At 35.7% G+C, this 24302-nt stretch overlaps 1 protein-coding gene across 2 annotated transcripts in view; it reads right to left on the bottom strand.

The window, feature by feature from the left end:
* Positions 1-24302, bottom strand: part of Apoltp (Apolipoprotein lipid transfer particle) — a 6186292-nt gene that overhangs the window by 5884947 nt on the left and 277043 nt on the right. The window lies entirely within an intron of this gene.

Genomic DNA, 24302 nt, shown 5'->3' with positions numbered 1-24302 from the left:
ATTACTGAATCAGATGCAATGGAAGCAATTAAACTAATTAAAACCAACACTACTCCAGGTCCAGATAATATTCCTTATTATGTAATAATAGCTTGTGCAACTGAACTCTCAACTAGCTTAGCAAACATATTTAACGTTTCATTACGTACAGGTGTATATCCTTCAACGTGGAAGCAAGTAGAGGGTAGGCCATAAGTCCCTTACCGCCCCTTGTAAAATCCGTTTTCTTAGAAAATAGTGAACAACAATAATGTAGTAACATAGTAAGCCAAAGGGGAAGTCTGAGTGTGATGGTGACCAAGATGGCGGCCATCTTAAAAGCCGCCATCTTGAATTCACGTCAAAACTTTTAAATGGGAACATGGTCATGCGGCACATTATTTTAAGTTAAAATTTAAAGACAAACACAATGGTGAAATTGGTTTATTGATATCTTAATGTGTTCAAAAGTTACAGGCATTTCAAATTGCTAATTTTACCGTACTGTTTCTGTTGCTGCAGGTGAATAATTATGCCGCTAACGACAGCAGAGAGAATGGAGTTGAGCAGGACATGGAGAGGAAGGAGTGCAAGGGCTGTAGCAGCTGAATTCAATGCCAGGCACCCAGATCGCCATGCTGTGCCCCATGTTAGTGTTGCCCAACTCTTCCAGAAGTCCATGGATACTGGTTCCATAGCAGATAAACCCAGGTGTGGAAGACCCACCACCGAAACAGATGAAGGCACATTAGTAGCAGTGCTGGCATCATTTGCTACATCACCCCACCGTAGTATCCGTCGCCTGTCCATGGAATGTGGTGTCAGCCGTACATCTATCAGACGTATCTTACAGAAAAGCAAGTGGCCTCCGTACAAATTGCAACTTCAACATCATCTATCTGAATATGACCCTGATCGTCGTGTGGAATTTTGCGACTGGGCCCTTGCACAGTTGCAAACGGATCCCACATTCCACACACAAATTTTATTTTCCGATGAGGCCAATTTTTATGTCACTGGGGAAGTGAATAAGCAAAACTGTCGCTATGGGTCCCCGATAAATCCTCAGTGGATTGACCCTAGCAAAATGGTAGGCACAGGCAAATTAATGGTATGGTATGGTCTATGGGGCACCAAATTAATTGGTCCATTCATCATTCCTGATACCCTCACTGCTGAACGGTATTTGGATATGTTGCGGGATCTCATCCTCCCTTCCGTATTGCCCGAGGACGGCACATTTCCACTCTTTTTCCAGCAAGATGGTGTCCCTCCGCATTACGGATTACAGATCCGTACCTATCTCAGAAAACAATTTCCTAGACGTTGCATTGAGCGCCGTGGTCCCATTGAATGGCCAGCACGATCACCAGGTCTGACGCCCTTGGATTTTTATCTGTGGGGTCATCTGAAGGCAAAAGTATACGCCCAAAAGATCCGGGATCTTGAGCACCTGGAAGAACGAATATTTGGAGCCTGTGCCGATATTTCACCAGAAACTCTTTTGAGGGTCATGGACAACTGGGTTGAAGGACTTACCTTGTGCATAACTCGGGATGGAGGCCACGTAGAGCACGTGCTCCGCCATGCGTGACAGGTAAAATTAGCAATTTGAAATGCCTGTAACTTTTGAACAAATTAAGATATCAACAAACCAATTTCACCATTGTGTTTATCTTTAAATTCTAGCCTAAAATGATGTGCTGCATGACCATTTTCCCATCACAATCAGACTTCCCGTTGACCTACTATGTTATTACATGGTTGTTTTTCACTATTTTCCACGAACACGGATTTTACAAGAGGTGGTAAGGGACTTATGGCCCACCCTGTATATGTTATTCCGATATATAAATCAGGTGATAAACAGAATGCTATCAACTACAGGCCAATAACCCGTATCAATGCGTTCTCGAAGATATTTGAACTAATTGTACATAAACACATATATATTAATGTAAGAAATATCTTAAGTGAATCTCAACATGGTTTTCATAAGGGTAAGTCAACTGTAACAAATCTAATTCATTTTACAAACATTACCTATAATGCACTGAAAAACAAGTTGCAAGTCGGTGCAATATACATAGATATATCAAAAGTTTTGACTCTGTCAGCCATAAGTATCTCATTAGCAAGTTATCAAATATTGGTTTGTCACCATTGTACATTCGTTGGTTTGAAAGCTATCTGTCAAACAGAACACACAAAGTTAAAATTGATCCTGTACATTCTAGTATAGGTTAGGTAAAAAACGGAATACCGCAAGGGTCCCCCTTCGGCCCCCTCTTATTTTCTTTATTTTTAAATGATCTTGCAGAAAAAATAGAATACTCTAAAATTATGCTATATGCCGACGATATGAAGTTGTTCGGATTAGTCAACAATGACTTCGATAATTATTTACTGCAACAAGACTTCAATGCAGTAAAGACGTGCTGTAGAAAAAAATTACTAAAAATTAATAAGAAAACAAAATTTATGGCATACACCAACAAAACTCAATATTATGTTAGTAAATATGTGGTCAACGGTGTACAAATAGAGAAAGTAAGCATTATTAAAGACCTAGGTATTACATTTGACTGTGAGTTAAAGTTTTGTAATAGCATAAATTGTATTTTACAAGGTACCAGAAGAATAATAGGTTTTATTTTTAAACAGTGGCCTGTATTTCAAAGAGATAAAACGTATACATTTCTATATAAATTACTTGTAAGACCAAAATTAGAGTTTGGTTCGGTAATTTGGAACAGCATTTCTAAACCTTTGACAAACAAGATTGAATCTGTGCAAAAATGTGTTATTGGATTTATATGTTTTAAAATATAAATGAGCTAATACTCACATAACTATGAATATTGGAATGATTATTGGGGTTTGGAAAGTCTTATGAATAGACGAAAAAAAAATGGACAGAGTATGTATGCAAAAAAAAAAAAACCTAGATAATGTTTATATCCGTGAATATTGTTTACAAAACATAGGTTTTAAAGTACCAAATCATAACATAAGAAATATCATGATTTTAGTTTCTCCGAATTGGAAATGTGAAATTTTAAAAAGATTGACAGATTTTTAAAGCTCATTTTAAACTTACTGAATTAAACAATGTGAAAGTCTTAAGTGATCTGACTGGTACTTTTTAACCAATGACGTTTACAAACATTAAGCCAAAATATAATTTTATGACTGCTGTTCTTAGCTTCTTGTTGTATATAGATGGAGAACTTAATAATTTTTACTTCGTTGTCAGGGAATTATTTCTGCTTATCTGACTTTTATCTAGGCTACATTGCGTTTTATAATAGTACTCTTCTTTTTATTGTTTTCTTATTTATTATTATTTTAGTAGTATTATTATTCCATTGCAATGTAATAATCTGATAACAGGTGCTGTATTTTTGCCAAAACCTGTTCGAAACACTAAAATAAATTATTGTTTGCGTACTTTTGAACTTGCGCGGCGAAATTACTGCATAATATGTTATTATTTCTGTCACATTTCCTGGATTTTATGTTATTTAATTTATTAGTGGGCACTAATTTTTCTCAAGTTCGTCGAATAAATACATTTGGTTGTATCGTGCTGGACATAAGTCCTTGACCAGGTAATTGCGACTGCTTAGCAACCAAATCCACAGTGAGAATTAAATCTGCCATATCTGTAGTTTGATGTGGAGAAGAAGCAAAATGTGTATCAAAGGTTTAAGAACAACTCAAGTTATTAATATAAGCTATGCCGAAGGTTATTGATCTACATCATCCTAAAAAAATAGGAAAGACCTTTTGAAACGAAGAAAAATAAGTTACGTAAAATAAATAATAAAAATAAGAAACTTAAGCGGGGGCAAAGATATCTACCATAACACAGTAAAGACGAACCACTTACCTCGTAGTGACCGTGGCGCAGTGGTCACGCCACCTGGCCAGTAATCTTGAGTCTTTCGGATCGGATGCACGTCGGGAAGCTCATATCTATATCTATATATCTATATATATATATATATATATATATATATATATATATATATATATATATATATATATATATATATTAGGTCCGACAATAGAATAATGATAATATTTTTCTCAGCTGATGCTGGCAACTCTGCAGGCTGAAACTGCCGACATAGTCCGCATGTAATATTGAGCAGCGCTACGCAATCTCTTTGGTGAGACTTGGTGAGACTGCCGCGGTAATGTATCGGAAGCTTCAGCAGGCTTTTGGAAATTAAGTGTTAAGAATGGCACAGATGTATCGTTGGGACAAAATGCATGAGGATAGCATAGCAAAAATCGAAGATGAACAGCGTAGTGGGCGACCCTCAACAACGCGAATGGAAGAGATTTTGGACAGGTGAGGGAACTTGTGCGAGCGGAAAGACGATTAACATTGAAAATTACTGCGAATGAATTGAACATGAATCAAGAAACAGTGCATCTGATTTTAAGTGAAAATTTGGGAATGTGAAAAGTGTGTGCCAAATAGTTCCGAAAAATCTCACACAGTAACATAAAGATGACCGGAGGACTGTGGCGTCTGATTTGTCGGACCAAGTGGAATCTAACCCGTATTTGCTGAACAGAATTTTCCCTGGTATGAAAGTTGATGTTTTCAATATGAATTTGAAACGAAACGTGAAGTACGCAATGGTGTTCGAAAGATTCTCTACGACCAAAGAAAGTCCGCATGTCGAAGTCCAAGGAAAAATGCATGCTTGGGTGCTTTTTTGACTACAGGGAAATTGTCCATAAAGAGTGAGTACCACCGGGGCAGACAGTAAATCAACATTTCTACACAGAAATTCTCGAAATACTTCGAAAACGAGTCCGTTGTGTTCGTCCAGAGATTGCTCACACCTGGATCCTCCATCACAATAATTGACCAGTCCATACTGCATTGTCTGTGTGGCAGTATTTGGCATCTAAATCCACTACAGTGCTATTATACCCCATTATTTACTGGACATCGCTCCGTGTGTTTTTTGATATTCCCAAAGGTGAAAGCAGTACTTAAAGAACACCAGTTTCCAGCAGAAACAGACATTCAAACAGCTATAACCCGGGCTTTTGCAGGCATACAAAAAGATGACTTCCATAGATGTTATCAACAATGGAAACGCCGATGGAGTAAGTGTGTGCATGCGCAAGGGAAGTAATTTGCAGGTGATCACAGTAAGAAATTTATTATCGCTCAAGTCGTACCATTACAAGCAGAAACGTGGCATTTGGCAAAAATATTTCGGTTGCGTTCAATGTTGCCAGCAGAAAAGAGGAATTCATCATCTCGTTTCTAAAGAAACAAACAAAATCGAGAGGAGAATTTATATTTTACATTCGAGATGGGACAAGACTAACTCAAAATATCGTCTCGCTTTGGAGACAAGAATCAAGACGAGACGAGAAGTATCGTGAGCATTTCTCTTCTTGTCTCCAGTCTCGAAATAGTGTATTACCGTTCCTTAAGTAACAATTGCAGTCTGTGTAGGTATTTTTCTAGCAAAGCTTTTATAATTAACTTTGCATATCCTAAAAGATACAATAATTTATTATAGTATGCGTTGCTGTTCAGTGATGTTCAGTTACTTTTATTACAATTAGTTTCCTTAAAACGTACAGCAGAATACTTTCTGCTAAAGCTTTACTGTAACGGTTTCGTTTTGAATTTGGGTAGTCACAGAGGTGTATCTTGGAGGTACGGACCTAACTTCCGGAAGTCCCGATTTTTTGGTAAGTTGTGCCTAATTTTAGAGGAATTTTAAAAATGTTAATATAATAATAATAATAATAATAATAATAATAATAATAATAATAATAATAATAATTATTATTATTATTATTATTATTATTATTATTATTATTATTATTATTATTATTATTATTATTATTATTATTATTATTATTATTACTGAAGATTTGAGACTTCAATACTAGATCCTATTCCAATGCAAATAGCCATACCGAAGATGAGCGGAAAAAAGGAAAATAAATTGGTTTCGAAAGTTACTTTGGAAGATCAGTGTCCGGTAGTAAAAAAAAGAAAAAAAAGAAAAAAACGGGGGTAAAGAATATGTCACATCCTGGACAATATCAGATTGAACCTCAGATGCCTTAACAGAAAGAAAGTAGGATTTGTCTTCATCACGATACATAGTAACGCCCTTTCTTTAGGTAAAAGACTTCGTATTGTATATGCGTTATTTCATATGGATACAAAACACATACAAATATGAGAAAAAATAGCTCCTATTTACCAAGTTTGGTTGCAGGGATACAAGGAACGTGTTGGAAATGGTGAAAAAAAAATATTATTAATATGTCTAGTAATAGTGAAACAAGTTGGAAAAAAAATGCAAAATTGCTAGGAGACAATAATATTTCAGACACATTTATGACTCATACTAGGCTCTAAGGATGACCCTTGTGTGCTCATGAATATTTTTTTGGAATCACGTTACGTTCTCAGGCAGTAGGAATAATCAAGGTTGTAGACATGTGACGTCATGTTGTTAGTATTTCCGCTGTGAAGAAAGTCGTCGTTTCAACGCTAACTTGTAAGATCGAGAGAAATTCAATATTTTCATGTTATTATGTATCAGAAGTACCGACATTGTAATTGATAAAAAAAATTACATAATTACGTCAGCGAGAATCGATCTCAGGACACCTATATTCCGAAAAGGATGCTCAAGCTACTTCCCCAAGACTGGTCTTTTAAGTAAGTCAAAAAACACCCGTGTGTACAGCAAATTGCTCACGTTTGCAATTACAATATTTTATTAACGATGAAACACTGATCCCGCTTATTATGAAATACTATGTTCCAAAGAATTCAAATTTAAATTAGAAAAAGACATATGAAGATGCCAAGGACGTAAAGAAGGTGGTCTTAAAGGTAATTCCAACCCTTAATTGGAACCTGGTGCCTCAGAACACTTTTTTTTCTGATTCTCCGAAAATTTAACCATGACTTGTCTCTATTATACTTGGTTATACTCGTTTTACAGTTATTTCCAGTAACCTTGCACGACAATGACACGAACACGGATACATCGAGGACCCTAAAATTTCAAAAGTTCTCCCACCGGGAATCAGACCCGACACCCCGACCACTGACATATTTCATGGGTGGAGTACCTGATTAGTTCCCAAGTCAAATAAGCTTGAAGTTTACAACATCGTGATCGTGAGCTGTCTCCGGACACTCCCTTCCTACCTCTTCCTCATTTTACCAATTCGTCCATCATAATTTACTTGCTTTAATCATGGTTTCCCTCAACTTAAGAGGATAATCATGGGAATTTGAACGCAATTTCAAACGGTTAACCGAAACCAAAACGTACCGTAGAAGTTGTATTTTTTGTTTGCTCATTCACTTGTTTTCACAAAACTGTATATAGAGAAAATTATGGAGTCTCATAATTCCATTCAAAAGTGAAATTCCAGCTTCATAATACCTTAACTTAAAACGAAACCATTACATATCTTTCGGAACTTTTCCAAAATATGTATGGATATTATGAAAAAACGCAATGTACTTGTAGGGTCTGTTTTCAAACAAAATTGAACCAAATAACGGTACGGTTTCTGAACTCAACCGTCACATTCTGTTTCAACCTTAAATCGAACCCAATCCGGTTAACCGGGTTTTAAGAACACCCCTAGTGGCTAGATTGTAGTTGGTTTCTATTGTCACCTAAAGTTTATTTTCTTTATGGGAGATTTAATGTTAAATTTTTGAGGCAGTATTCTCCAAAGATTATTGGTAAGGAATTTCGGGTACATGCTACAAAATACAATAACTTTCATCCCCAGTGTTAGCATAGTCGTGTGGATCATTATTTTGGGTAAGGCTAATCTTTTAGGTGCAAGGAGCATAAAATGGTGGTGAATGGAATGTTACCAAAACGCCAAATTGTATTTTGAGAACACCAGTAGGTGTCAGATTACTCACAAATGTAACAGAATAGTAACAGAATGTCACAGAATGTTAGGTAAAATTCGGTGTTATTGTAGTAGAAACTAGAAACGTGTGTGAATTGTAATATAGGACGTTATTTTGGTAACACACCGCCTTTGGGGAGCACAGGAGACGAAACATATGAAACTAAATCTTTATATGAATTCCAGATTTTATTTTTGAGGTGCCAGTGAGCGTCAGATTAATATTGAATTTCACAGAATTAATATTCCGATAATTCTCCCATTTGTCAGTGACTGATATTTGGCTACAGCTCCCATCTAAATTTCACATGAAAATTCAGGGATATACGGAAAGAAAGTTTATTTGGTCAATTAATGTGAAAATTGGCGTTCTTATAGTAGAAAAAGGTACGCGTTTCTGAAATCTGGATTGCTATTTAGGTAAGGCAACGCCTTAGTGGGCGCAGAATATATGGTGAATCTTCATGAATACTCCAAATTTTATTTTGGAAATGAGAGTAAGCGTTATATTAATCACAAATGTCACAGAATTAGCACTCCGATGCCTCTTGCATGTGCCAGTTACTAATATAGTCAGTTGCCTCCACCACATTTTTCAACATATCAACCAGATGACTTGAAAGTGAGAATTTTCCAGAGTGTAGAGATGATCACTCTAGATGCGTTGGAGGTGTTTACAATGGTTCGCATTACTTTATATATTGTTCATTCAGGAGATTATCCTGAATAAAAGTAAGTTGATTTTATGTTTCTTATACATAGATTAATGATATTTTTAAACAATTAATGATGAAGTAGCCACAAATTGTTTTTCCCAAGAAGGAATAAATTTCAAGGAATGATTCTTATTCGTTAGGAGGCATTTGTTTTTACTACAACCACAGTATACGGTTTCTTGATGTGTTTACGTGTGCAGTACATACGAGTAAGTTGTTGTCTCGAAAGTGGGATCATACGATTATTGTGCAAGAAGTATGGAAATGGTACGCTCTTTTCACGAAAAAAGAGGACAATATTAAATTGCTAACCTACTAAACTTGCAAGTTTTAAAATGTTACTTTTCATTAAGATTTGTTGTGTGTTTGCGGTTCCAGTGACATTATCGCTGCCATTTTGTGTTATATTTCGAGCTGGTTTTAATTACGTGTGCATAAAAAAAAAAAAAAAAAACGTGACTTGTGTGCGTGATTTTGTGCTATAACAAGAATCCAAAGTGATTTTCAAGAAATACAAATTCTTTGATTATATTCCAATGTCATCACAACAATAAAGCTATATGCATAATCTGTTATACTGATAGAAGATAATCATTTACAGGTGCCTCCCATTTCAACTCAGGCAAAACAATATAAAATTGTACCATCACCATCTCAAATACTGTTGAAACTTTTCTTTATAGCAACTAGACATGTTTTTAAGAGACCCATATTTATTTGTTTTGCCGAAAAAAAAATTCCCCACCAAGTAATGGGCCATCAAAGACGAAGAGTACAATTTATGAATTGTAGAAGACATGGAAAATGGTCGACTTCGGAGCCTCACCATTCGGCTATGGAGACAGGTAGAGTTATAATTCTTGTTGTGGTTTGTGCATAGGGATATAAATAAACTATATTTTATTATAGTTTGGTTTGCGCATGTGTATATTTCTGTACATAAATTAACAAATGAACGTCAATTTATCTGAAAAGTCGAAGTTTGCGAATTTTTTTCGAGCACTTTCGGTTTGAATTTTAAAATTCTGTTTTTACGGCTGGTAAGAACTAGCTACCCGCTTTCAGAAATAATTTTTGTGTTGCTTCTGTGTGCAACCGTTTTGTCGCAAAAAAGTTCGAGAAATTGTAAAATTTTCAAAAATCACCATTTTTGGGCGCCATTTTCTCGAAAACACCATCTTTTAAAATTCTGAAATTTTGTCAGATGATTCACCTTTACATGAATAATAAACACACCAAATACCATTCTCGACCAATGCTTCATGAATTAACTGCAGCCTTTTAAAGTTAGTGAAGTTTCGTTAACTTTGATGTCACAGTTAGCAACACTGCGAACAATAAAAGTGCAATGATTTGATTATGTTTGTGGTTCACATTAATTAAATGAAGAATAAAAGGTTTTTTGACTGTTTTTTTTTCATTATTTTGATCAAGAAGGCTCTCTGAAATAGTAGAATGAGCCTCCCCCGACTCCTCCCTTTTCTTAAACCGAAATAATCTGAGGCGGAAATTACAATTACGAAACGCACAAATTTCAAGTTCAATTTGTTAAAATGGTCTTCCGAAGCAAAATTTCACTGATTTATTTTTATTTTTATTTATTTATTTATTTATTTTTGCATGGATCAATCATTTGCTTGGTTGGTGTCTTCTTCAGTAATAGCGTGTAACCGTGCAGGTGCTCCAATAGGTGTTGGCTCACTCACAACTCGTCCAGGAGTGGATCTAAGGGGGAAGAAACTTTTTTTATTTTATATATAAATATAACCGATCTCAGAGTTTGGAGCTCTTAAAAGTAGCTCTAAGTAGCAGAATTACGCCCCCCCTGCTCTTTACACCTCCCCCCGACTCAATACCGTCGCAGAGACCCTTGCATGGCCTTTTAACGAGATTATTGTTTTCCCATATGGCATACGTAACACTTTCATTTTCATCAGCATCAATAATTAAAGACTCCACACTTATTCCTTCCACTCCAGGACATTCACCACATTCTTGAAGAATACAGTAGTCATTTTCTACGGATCATACTACTAAAGGAAATAGGTCACTCATGACAGCTTCAATACAGGCTGCACCTTTGATTTGTAGCAACGCAGTAGCAGCTTAACTTAAAATTTGCACAACACACACACACACACTTCCCTCGCAGGTTGCGGACTGACCCACTTTAGTCGAATACTGTAAAATTCCGAGTGACCCGTTCTTATGTTGGAATTGTTCTGTTTAAAAAGTCAGTAAATTTCTTTGGAACGCGTAAGAAAACGTTTCGTTTTTTTTTTTTTTTTTTTTTTAACTTTTTGTCCTTTTTCGATCACTGTGATGGCATCGCACTTAATTGAGACTTTGTCTGGAGCATTCCAAATCATCACTGAGGTAATAGTTCAGGCTTTTTGTAGATCATCAGAGTTTATGGATGGCCATTTCAAGTAAACTTAAAATTTGTGTGTTTCGTAATTGTAATTTCCATCACAGATTATTTCGGTTTAAGAAAAGGGAGGAGTCGGGGGAGGCTCATTTTAGTATTTCAGAGAGCCTTCTTGATAAACATAATGAAAAAATAAACAGTCAAGAAAACCTTTTATTCTTAATTTAATTAATGTGAACCACAAACATCATCAAATCATTGCACTTTTATTATTCCCAGTGTTGCGAACTGTGACATCAAAGTTAACGAAACTTCGCTAACTTTAAAAGGCTGCAGTTAATTCATGAAGCATTGGTCGAGAATGGTATTTGGTGTGTTTATTATTCATGTAAAGGTGAACCATCTGACAAAATTTCAGAATTTTAAAAGATGGTGTTTTCGAGAAAATGGCGCCCAAAAATGGTGATTTTTGAAAATTTTACAATTTCTCGAATTTTTTGCGACAAAACGGTTGCACACAGAAGCAATACAAAAATTATTTCGGAAAGCGGGTAGCTAGGTCTTACCAACCGTAAAAACAGAATTTTAAAATTCGAAACGAAGTGCACGAAAAAAATTGGCAAACTTCGACTTTTCAGATAAATTGACGTTCATTTGTTAATTTATGTACAGAAATATACACATGCGCAAACCAAGCTATAATAAAATATAGTTTATTTATATCCCTATGTATATATCACAACAAGAATTATAACTCTACCTGTCTCCATAGCCGAATGGTGAGGCTCCGAATTTCACCATTTTCCATGTCTTCTACAATTCATAAATTGTACTCCCCGTCTTTGATGGCCCATTACTTGGCGGGAACATTTTTTTTTTCGGCAAAACAAAAAAATATGGGTCTCTTAAAATCATGTGTAGTTGCTACAAAAAAAGTTTCAACAATATCTGAGATAGTGATGGTACATGCTCTGCCTGGATTGAAATGGAAGGTACCTACAGTAAATTTGTGATTTTTAAAGAAAATCACAAAATTTGGCTCCAATAATGATAAAATACGTGTGACATTTACCTTCTTCCCGTATGTACATGGTAAGAATATTAATCGTGCATTTTGATGTGACCTTTCGAAAGGGGGAGCCTAGCCCAATATCAGTAATGGCACGCGCAATGGGCATCAGATTGTTAATTCTGCTACATATATAATTAATCTGATTCTCAGTTTCATTTCTAGAATAAAATTTGGCATTTTATATAAAAACAATCACGCCCTTTGTGTCCTCCTAAGGCTGCGCGTTACCAAAATAACATTCCAAATTGAAAAAGTCATAAGTTCTTACTACTATAGCACTAAATTTCACATTAATTTATTTCAAAAACTGATTCTTCCGGCATGTCCCTGCTAAGGATATTTATGATAAATTCTTCATATCATTTTCAGAAGAGAGGCTGTAGTCTAATATTAGTCACAGCCACAACCAAAGAGCATCGGAATATTAATTCTATGATATTTGTAATTAATCTGACACACACTCTCATTTCCAACATACAATTTGGAGATTTAATAAAAATTCACCATCATAGTCTTCGCCCCTATGCACCCTAAGCCGCTGTTTTACCAAATAAGCAATCCAGATTTCAAAAACGCATACTTTTAGTACAGGAACGCCAATTTTTACATTAATTTACGAAATAAAGTTTCTTCCCGTATGTCGCTGCTAAGCATATATATGCGGAATTTTTATATGAAATTTGGATGGGAGCTATACCTCTATATCAGTCATTGGCACACGCAAGAAGCATCGGAATACTAATTCTGTCAAATTTATGATAATTCTGACGCCATCCGGTACTTCCAAAATAAAATTAGAAATTCATATAAAGATTGAATTTCATTTGTTTCCCCTGTGTTCCCCTAAGGTGGTGTGTCACCAAAATAACATCGTATACTAAAATACACATACCTTTCTACTACAATAACACCGAAATTTACATAAATTGATCCAAATATACCTGCTCTGATAGTCCCTGCTAGGGATATTTATGGTGATTTATGTGATTTTTGAAGGGGCTGTAGCCTCATATTAGTCATTGACACATGCAAGGATCACAGGAGCATTAATTCTGTGACATTTGTGATTAAGCTGACGCCTACTGGTGTTCCCAAAATGCAATTTGGGATTTTAGTAACATTCCTTCCAACACCATTTTACGCTTCTTGTCCCCAAAAGAGAGCTTTACAAAAATAATGCTCCAGGCGACTATACTAATACTGCCGATAAGAGTTATTGTATTTTGTTGCAATAATACTCATGTACAAAGAAGTCCTTACCAATAATCATTGGAGAACCCTGCCTTAAAAATTTAATCTTCAATCTTCCATAAGGAAAATTAACTTTTGTGTTTAAGCCCCGAAAGAGGAGCCAAAGGATGATTTCCTGTCATTTACAGTAAAAATTTAAAACATTCAAATGTTTTTGAATAAAAATGCCTAATTTTACATTAATAGTGCTAAACCTTCATGTTCATCCACTACTGTAGAAACGTATACGAATTATGGGACAGGCTGTATGTATATGTGGGCGTAAGTAGGTGACTCTAGGGTTTTTGTCTACAAATTTGCACTACATAATGGCAATTGATTTCACGATACAATAGAAACAAGAACTACAACCTAGCGACAAGCCGTGTTCTAAAACCCGGTTAACCGGTTTAAGTTCGGTTTAAAGTTGAAACAGAATGTGTCGGATTATTTCAGAAATCGAACCTTAATTTGCTTCAATTTTGTTTGAAAAGAGACACTACAAGTGTATTGCCTTTTCTCATAATATCCATACATATTTTCGGAAAAATATGTAATGATTTCGTTTTAAGTTAAGGTATTATGAAGCTGCAGTTTCACTTTTGAATGGAATTATGACACTCCATATCTCTCTCTCTCTCTCTCTCTCTCTCTATATATATATATATATATATATATATATATATATATATATATATATATTAGGGTGGTCCTTAATTTTCGATTTCCGAATTTCTTTGCTCCCAACCCCTAAATTGGTTCCATGTCGGACCAAATTAATCTGTGAAAAAAATGGGCTCAATCGAAGAATATTTAACCGACCCCCAAGAAACCTAAACATCTGAATGCATTTCAAATGTATAGTATATGGCAAAAGTTTGTAATAAACTCTTGTAACTTAAAAATGGCTGAGGGAAAAGAATCATATCTTGGATAGAGGTTGTAGAAGTAGATCTATATCTGATACTGAGTAGTGACCGAGATGAGGCATATCTTTACGTCCACCATCTTGGATTCGGGCACAAAATTTTAAATAGAAATGTCCTCGTATGATATATCATTTTGAGGTAGCTTTTGACGACAAGCAGACTTCAGCCTTTATTTTCCACTTATCTCGGAACATGTAATAATTATCAACTATGTAAAATAAAAGCTCCGAAGTAGTAAAACTTAATATTCTGTGAGTTTATATCTCTGTACGGGCTGCAGATTTATAAAATTGTTGAATAGTTTCCCTTATTTGAATTAAACCATATAGTAAAGAAAGAAATGCACATGCCCATCTACTTGGAAAGAAGATGTGAACTTTCAACGTCGGTTGATTATATTGAAAAACATTGTGGTGGTGAATGATGTTGCAGAGAGAGGTGTGAAACTGATACAAGAATACGGGAACATTTTAACAAAGGACGAAAAAAAGAAACAATACATATTGCAGATAGTCATTGAACACAGAAAAACGTATCCAGATGCTACAAAAATTGGCTTAATGATGCAGTAGAATTTGGCTAGTTATCCACAGCCTTCAGATTTCTTTTATTATCATTTTAAACATTCATTATATTATTTATGTAATTTCATTTCATGTAAATAATTTCAATATAGGCTGGTGTGTATTTCGACGGGATCTAATTATATAACAACATGTATAATTATTTCATTGTTACATGTATGTAATAGTTTACTCATATTTCAGTAACCTATGAAGAAAAAAACAATATTGAAAGATAATAAACTATTTTTTCAAAGCTAAAAAGAATTAAATGACCAGAGATAAGTTGAAAATATAGAAAGATATGTTTTTATAATGAAAGGTTACCCAAAAACGATGTCACAAAACATAATTTCCATTTAAAATTTTGGGTCCGAATACAAAATTGCGGACTTCAAAATGGCCGCCATCACGCTATTTCTCAGGGTCACGTGTGGATTACTTCCAATCCCTGTATCCAAGATTTGGTCCCTTTCCCTTCAGCCGCTTTAAAGTAAGAAGGGTTTATTCCAGACTTTTCCTTATATTAACATATTGGATATGCATTCAAACTTTAGGACACTTGGGCGTCGGTTAAACATTCTTCGATTGAGCCCATTTTTTCATGGATAAATTGGGTCCGACATGGAACCAATTTAGGGGTTGGGAGCAAAGAAATTCGTAAAAAAAAATGTCATGTAATTAAGGATCACCCTAATATATATATATATACAGGGTGACCGCGTGACTATGTTACAAAATTTAAGGGATGATTCCTAACACGGAAACAAGAAAAAAAGTTCAAATAAACTTTTGTCCAACGTACATAATTTCGGAGCTACAAGGTGCCGAAAGCGTGGGAAACTGACATTCAAAGCTCTATAGCTCGACTATGGTGAATGATAGAGCTAATGCGGCATGGTCACGTCAAAGACACCGAAGCTGCTGTATTCAAAAATGCTTAGGTCGAGATCGTGCAATTCGTGCACAAGGGATTCTCCAAAGGAGCGTAGGGATTCCCGGATAATCTGTCAAGAAAGATGGGTCGAAAAGGATACGGATGAATAGCTGTCCCAACTGCTAGCAATAATGCGTCTGTACTAAGTCGATATCTCGCACAAGCACAAAATGGCGAACAGTTTTATACGTGCCATGTGTGGTTGCATAACGCGCACTAAATAAGAGTGGGGAAAATATGAAAGGAAAATGTGAATAATTTAGTACAAATGGTAAATACATGATAGTACACTGTCCTGTTCATTGTACGTATAGACGCGTTTAATAAAGGGAATAATCATGAAACGTACTAAAATGTACAAACATCACACTATCATTGTTTTCTTTCATGTAGTTTTGTCATTGAAAGCAAGTAAAACTAAGGGGAAAAACCGGGGGATATGGGTGCTTTCTTCCAGGCAGAAACTTTATTTCATTTGATGATACGAGCCGAGGATACTTTTTACGAGAGGGGGATTTTTCCGCCATCCCATGTTAATTTGACCACTGCCAGAGAACAACAGTAAAATATCCGTTTCTTATCATTAGCCGTAATGTGCGTTACCCGAACATTGAAAAAGAACAAGGAAAAACAATTTATCAGGACGTTTGTTTTAGTCGCTGCTTCCGATGTTTTGCAGGACTAATTCCGAGATTTTGTCTAGAATGCTTAACATGTCGTATTGTTATCGTTTAGAAGATATTTTGTTTTCACAGACGGTGCTATCACCTGAAGTACACCACAACTTGCAGGTTCGATCACAAGGATTTGTTCTTCCTTCTGTCGTAGAAAACAATCGAAGGTAAGGAAAGTATAAGACAACCCTACTAGAAGGTGTTGTGGAAGGTGGAAGGTCATTCTTCATGTGGTTTTGTTCGTAGCGTACGAGTTCCTTAGTGCAGTTTGTGCTTTGCTTGCTCGAATGTGAGATCAAATGGAGTATTCGATAGCAGAACTTGCGCACATGATATTTGTATACGGTCAAGCAAATGGCAACAGTCGACAAGCTAATAGGTTATATCGACTGAAGTATCCAGAAAGAAGACATCCAGCCCATACTATGTTTGCCAGAATTTTTCAACGCTTACGAGACACGGGGAATTTACAACCTCAATACTACGACCAAGGAAGACGAAGAACCACAAGTACTCCGAACTTTGAAGAACAAGTGCTTGACCGTTTCACCCAAGACCCAACAGTAAGTACCCGGAAAGTAGCACGTGAAAGGGGAGTAGCACAAGATACTGTTTGGGAAGTAGTACACGAGCAACAGTTACACCCCTATCACCCGCAGAGGGTTCAGGCCTTACGTCCAACTGACTTTCAACCTCGCGTTCGGTTTTGAGAGTGGTTTCTCCAACGCTCTGTAATTGATCCACAGTTTGCTTCCTACCTGCTTTTCACCGACGAAGCTTGTTTTACGAAAGACGGGATATTTAATAGTCACAATAGTCATGTATGGGCAGACGAAAATCCTTATGCAATTGTGGAAAGGGGCCACCAAGACCGATTCGCCATAAATATGTGGGCGGGTATTATCAGTGATCAGATAATAGGTCCATATTTACTACCACCACGATTAACTGCACCAGTGTATACGAGATTCCTGCGAGACATACTTCCAGAGTTATTAGAGGATGTCCCTCTCGATGTTCGTCAACGGATGTGGTTTCAACATGATGGCGCCCTAGCCCACTTTTCAGCTAGTGCTCGAGAATATTTGAATCAAACGTTTCGTGACAGATGGATTGGAAGAGGCGGTCCTTGTAATTGGCATGCACGTTCCCCAGATTTGCATCCACTTAATTTTTTCTTGTGGGGTCATGTCAAAACACTTGTCTATGAAACGTCTATAGACAACGCAGAAGAACTTAGCACGAATACTCGCTGTCTGTGATACTATAAGAACAGATCCTGGGTTGTTACAGCGGATGCGTCAGATCTTACTGCGACGCTGTAACGCATGTGTTGAAGTAGAGGGACGCCATGTCCATCACCTATTGTAGGATAATTGGAAGATTTGTCTCGTTTACAGGTAATTGATGATGTTCTTGGCTGCATTCAATCCTGCTGTAAAATGTTGATTAAAGACATTATTCCCATTCTTGTGACTTTTGTTTTTAGGAAACAACCTCTTTTGCATTATGGTTGTTTCGCTCAGTTTTGTTTATTGGTTTTCAATGACAACAATACATGGAAGAAAGACTAATAGTGTGATCCTTTTACAACATTTTAGAACGTTTCATGACTATTGCCTTTTATTAAATGTGTATGTTCAATGATAGGACAGCGTAATATCATGTATTTAACATTTGTACTAAATTATTCACAGTTTCCTTTCATATTTCCCATTCTTATTTAGTGCGCGTTATGCAACCACACATGGCACGTATAAAACTGTTCGCCATTTTGTGCTTGTGCGAGATATCGACTTAGTACAGACGCATTATTGCTAGCAGTTGGGACAGCTATTCATCCGTATCCTTTTCGACCCATCTTTCTTGACAGATTATCCGGGAATCCCTACGCTCCTTTGGAGAATCCCTTGTGCACGAATTGCACGATCTCGACCTAAGCATTTTTGAATACAGCAGCTTCGGTGTCTTTGACGTGACCATGCCGCATTAGCTCTATCATTCACCATAGTCGAGCTATAGAGCTTTGAATGTCAGTTTCCCACGCTTTCGGCACCTTGTAGCTCCGAAATTATGTACGTTGGACAAAAGTTTATTTGAACTTTTTTTCTTGTTTCCGTGTCAGGAATCATCCCTTAAATTTTGAAACATAGTCACGCGGTCACCCTGTATATATATATATATATATATATATATATATATATATATATATATATATATATATATATATATATATATATATATATACATATATATATATATATATATGTGTGTGTGTGTGTGTGTGTGTGTGTGTGTGTGTGTGTTTGTGTGTGTGAAAACACGTTAATAAGCAATATAAAATAGGACTCTTTTGGTTCGGTACGATTTCAGTTGTTTGAAAATAAAACGAAATAAAATATTTTAATGTCCCACAATTATGTCTGTTATGTTGACTGAACAATAACTAAAGCAAGTAAATTATAATAGACGAAATGGTGGAATAAGAAAGTGGGAAGAAAAGGGAGTGTCCCGAGAGAACCCACGAGCAAGATGTTGACCTCAAGCTTATTTGCATTGGGAACCAACCAGGTACCCCACCCATTAGATACTTTAGTGGACTGGGTGTCGGATTCTATTCCCGGTAGAGGAGACATTAAAATATTAATGTCCTCGATCAGTAGCGGCGATTCGGGGGGCAAGAGGGGCAGTTGCTCCCCGCTTTTTTGAAGTGACCCAATTTTTGTATGTATTACTGTTTCATAGAAGAAATTGTGCCATTTAATATTTGTCGTTGCGTGAGTACGTATTGGTTACTTGTCTTCCCGTGGAGTTAAGAAAGATACAGGAATTGCGTTTTAATTGCAATTAAAAGCAATTAATATTGCAATTGTGTATGGTATTTCTTTAAATGTTATAGGATATGGCTGTAGTATTTACTGTCTTTCATTATTTAAACCGTAAGAGTAATAACATACGGCATGGAATTTAATGTGTGGAATAAAAAATATAAGTTGTTCATTAATCCCCAGTTTCAACATAACTTCTACAAAATAAGCCTCATTATTAATTAGTGTGATTACTGCTATCCCTTCTATTTATTTGTTTTGCAAATATGTTATTAAATAATTTGATCACACAACTCCAGACAGAATTGTAAGATGTTCATGAGCAAGCAGTTAAATCTCTTCTTACACTTTCGTTATTTATGAGTACCTACTTGCGTTGCTCTTGTCAATTTATTTAATAAAATATGAAATACGATATATGGTATTTTAACTTAAAAAAAGATAGTGTCCTATTAGTTATACAACCTTTCATCAAAGTGTTAAAAGCAATCAGGAAAACTAACATTGACATAGAAATATTCAGATCATGCCTTGCCCCCCCCCCCACTTTTAACGTCCAATCGCCGCCACTGTCCTCGATATATCTGTTCCTTTCGTTCAAGACTACTGGAAATAACTGCAAAACGAGAAACCGAGTATACTAGAGACATGCTACGGAGATACTTTCGGTGAATCAGAAGAAAGTGATCTGATGCCCCAGGTTCCCGTTAGGGGTTCGAATTGCTCTTAACACCACCTTCTTCTGCATGTCCTTGCGAGCTCGTGTGTCTTTTTCTAACATAATTTGAATTATTTGGAATATAGTATTTCGTCATAACATAAATCAGTGTGTTTCTAGTTAATAAAATATTGGCATTGTAAACGTGTGCAATTTGCTATATACAGCAGTGTTTTTGACTCTTACTTAACAGAACAGTCTTGAGGTAGTGGCTTGTGAATTCCTCTAGAAATATAAAGGTCCTGGGTTCGATTCCGGCTGCGGTAATTAAGGATTTATTGCCATTTACGATGTTGATATTTCAGATGTATAATAAAATAAAAAATATTCAGTTTCTCTCGGTTTTTCAAGTTAGAATTGAAACGACGGCTTTCATCCCAGCAGAAATTCTAACAACATGATGTCACATGTCTACAACAATGATTCATGCTGTCTGAACGTAACGTGTTTCGCAAAATATTCATGAGTACAGAAGGGTCATCCTTAGGGCCTAGTATAAGTCATAAATGCGTCTGAAATATCCTTGTTTCGTAGCAATTGTTTCTAACTTCTTTCACTACTATTAGAAATATAATAATATTTTCGTTCGCTATTTCCAACATGTTCCATGTATCCGTTCAACCAAAATGTGTAAGTAGGAACTATTCTTTCTTATATTTGTATGTGTATTTTGTATCCATACCAAATAACGCATTCATAATAGAAAGTCATTTACCAAAAGAAAGGGCGTTACTACCTAGGTATGTATCGTAATGAAGACAAACTCTACTTTCTTTCTGTTAAGGCATCTGTAATTTTATTCTTATATTGACCAGGATCCAACATCTTTTTCCCTCATTTTTACTACCGGACACTAATCCTTCCAAAGTATCTCTTATATCTCCAGACACTGTCCCAACGAATTTCTTTTCCTTTTTCCTCCCACGTTCAGTATGGTTATTTGCATTGGAATAGGATGTAATAATGAGATCTGAAATCTTCAGTAATAATAATAATAATAATAATAATAATAATAATAATAATAATAATAATAATAATAATAATAATAATAATATAAAAGACAAATTCCGCACGAGGACAGAATGCATTGAAATCCGTAAGTTCATTCCTAATATTGGGAGAAAGTTACATAAGAGTTGGGATTGGACACAAGTGTCCAAGCCACCAGGACATACTCCCTGCGTACGTCCCATCAACTAGCTAGTTGTTAAACGAAAGGGTTCTATGCAAATTTCATGTATAAAGTAGGGCTACTGAACTCACAACAGTCCAAACAAAAATTGTTTTTAAGTTTTACGTCCCATGGTTATGCCGCCTAAGCTAAATGAGACGTCGATGATGAGAATGAAAGAAATTGTGTAATAAAAAGTGCGAGGAAACAGGACACCGAAAAAAGCTACATACGGCGTTTGTTCACTGGCCTGGAGCTGGGTGGATGAAGGTGAACCATTGAATTCAGAAAAACGTCAGTAATATTAATTAATAATAATAATTATCATATTGGTATTAAACAGTTTTAAAATTCTCCTAAAATTAAGCAAAACTTAAAGGAGATTTGGGATTTCGGGGTTGATGTCCGTACCTGGAAGATACTCTTCTTCAACTACATAAATTTTAAACCAAAATGTTCCACTAAAGTTTCATGTAGAAAGTATTCTACTGTAGGTTTTAAGAAAAATAATTGTAATAAAAATTACTGAATATCACTGAATAGTAAGGCATATTATAAAATAGTATTAAAGATATGCGAAGTTAATCGTAAAAGTTTTCCTATAAAAATACGTACATGAACCATACTTCGATGAGCTCCGATATACGAAGTATCAAAATAGAATATAAGGTTTGGTCTACAGAGCAATTGTTACTTAAAAAATGTATATACACTATTTCGAGAATCGAAATAAGTCGATAAGTATTTACGACACTTCTTGTCTCGACTCGATTCTCATCTCCAAAGTGAGACGATAATTTGAGCTAGCTTTGTCCGTCTCGAATGTAGAATGTTAATTCTCGTCTCGATTTTGTTTGTTTTGTTTTAGGAACGAGATGAGAAGTTTTTCTCTCGCTGCCAACATTAAACAAAACCGAAATATAGGCCTATACTTGCCAAAGTAACATTTCTGCTTATAATGATACAACCAATGCGATAATAAGCTTCTTACTTTTAAGCTTGTAGGAAATAGTTATTATTACTTGTTTATTTTTATTACTGAAGATTTGATAGTTCAAGTATTTCAACAACCGAGTATTTGAATATAAAAGAGAAAACTTGCGGACGTGGATTCCATCCAAGGACCTCCAGATTACTGGCGAGGCACCTTATCCACTCAACCACGATTATTACGAGATAAGTTATTGTCTTTACTGTGTTTACGGTAGATATCTTTGCGTCCTCTTACAAACTAATACGTTATTTTTCTTCGTTTCAAAACGTCTTTCGTATTTCTTTATGAAGATATAAACCAATAAACTTTGGCATAGTTTATATTAATAACTTGGGTTGTTCTTAAACCTTTGATTAACTATTTACTTTCCTCTCCACCCCAAATTACAGATATAATTTTCACTGCGCATTTGGTTCCAAAGCAGTCGCCATTGCCTGGTCAGGGACTTATGTCCGCACGATACATTTTGCTGTAAATAACTTTAGAGAAAGAAGCCGGTTTCTTCAAAAGCGGAAGTTAGTGATATTTGGGTTTTAGCTTTATGCACTATGATAGGGTGAGTACAACGTAGCGGACTTATAAGCAGTACAGTTATCTATCCTATGTTAAAATCCTGTTCACGCCGAAGTTTATATATATATATATATATATATATATATATATTAACAAAGTGATCGTGAAGAATTGACTTCTCATACTAAACGAGCAATCCTTTAAAATGGGGAAGGAAACACCTGTATCATAATATAGACGATTTACGAACATTGGTTCCGAAAGGGCAAGGAAATTACCAGGACATTCAAAACACTTAATTGATCTGCAGCACTTTTCATATTATCGTTCTCAGAAACAAACCATACATTTTTAGTAAACAAAGTTTGGATCGTGGAATCGGGGCCAAAGTCGGCAGTTCGTGTCTGAGTGTGGAACGTTGCATTTTGCCAGCCCAACTGGCCTAGAGGCTAACACGTGCGCCTTTGGTGTACGGGATACTGGGTTCGATTCCCGGCGGGAGAGCATTTGTAATTTTAACTGTCCTGGATATGAATGTGTTCGTATCCCTGTCGAATTTAGTAAAGAAGGTCAAAGAGGCCTTGTATACGAGATAGCTCCCGTTGCTCAAGAAATTGAGGACAGATCGGTTGACCTTTTTTAATAAAAGATGGAGTAGTGGTTATCGTGCAAGTCTTTAACTTGGAAATTCTCGGTTCGATTCGCCGGTAGGAAGTATAGTTTTTTCGCAATAAATGAAATCGACAGTGGATGTTCGGAGGAAATAAATCTTCGGAGATTACTATAATGTGGTCCCCTTTCTGGTTGGATAAACTTGCATATGTGTATTTTTAAATTTATGCTACTTTCTTTTTTGTATGTGGTTTAGTTGTTTTAGTGATTTTTTTGTGATCATTTTAGTTTTTTTCGGTGAGTTTTAGTGCATTGTGTACTTGCATTAGCTGCCAAGAGTGTCTTCAGAGTTCTACTCAAGTTACGTCTTTACATTCGAACAATGTATTGTGAAGTGCGACCAGACAAAGCATATACATTCATTGTCTTGGAAAAGCATATTTACTTATAGTTTTAGAAAAACATTCATGTTAACTCTTTCTGACCTGAATTATGTTTTGGAAAAGAAGATTTTTTTTATTTCAATAGATTATACTTTTAAGTGTAAGAAAGTAAGAGAATCGACTTTTTTGTCAACATTATATATGCTAGGGGGACATAACTGCAACGTACGAGACAACTTGGAATCATTCGGTACGATATATGCGTTATAAAAGCCAAGGAAACTTGTGATTGCAAACGGAATCATACGGCCAGAAAGAGTTAATTAATATACAAGATTTACATTTACATGTTCTTAACAGTGTTTTAGAGTGCTACTCAATTTATGTTTGATGGAAGACAAAGGTGTGTCATGGTTCAATAAGAAACCATTTGTGCAAATAACAATTACTGCAAGAACAAGTTAAGTAATTCATTCTAGTAACATTTAAGTATTATAGCATTATAGTAACATATCAACAAAGCATGTCATATTTATCGTATTAATGCATGTAGAAATACCTTTGAACAAGAGAGCAAGCTAATAACATTTGAGATATTTGTTAGTCTTATGATTTCTTGTTCCTTCATGATATCTAGTTAGTATCTGTGAAATGGTATTAAGCATACA

This window comes from Thermobia domestica, chromosome 6 (assembly GCF_964235325.1).
Source record: "Thermobia domestica chromosome 6, izTheDome1.hap1.1, whole genome shotgun sequence".
NCBI lineage: Eukaryota > Metazoa > Arthropoda > Insecta > Zygentoma > Lepismatidae > Thermobia > Thermobia domestica.
The sequence above is the reverse complement of the archived record's forward strand: the minus strand, read 5'-3'. Positions and strand labels throughout refer to the sequence as shown.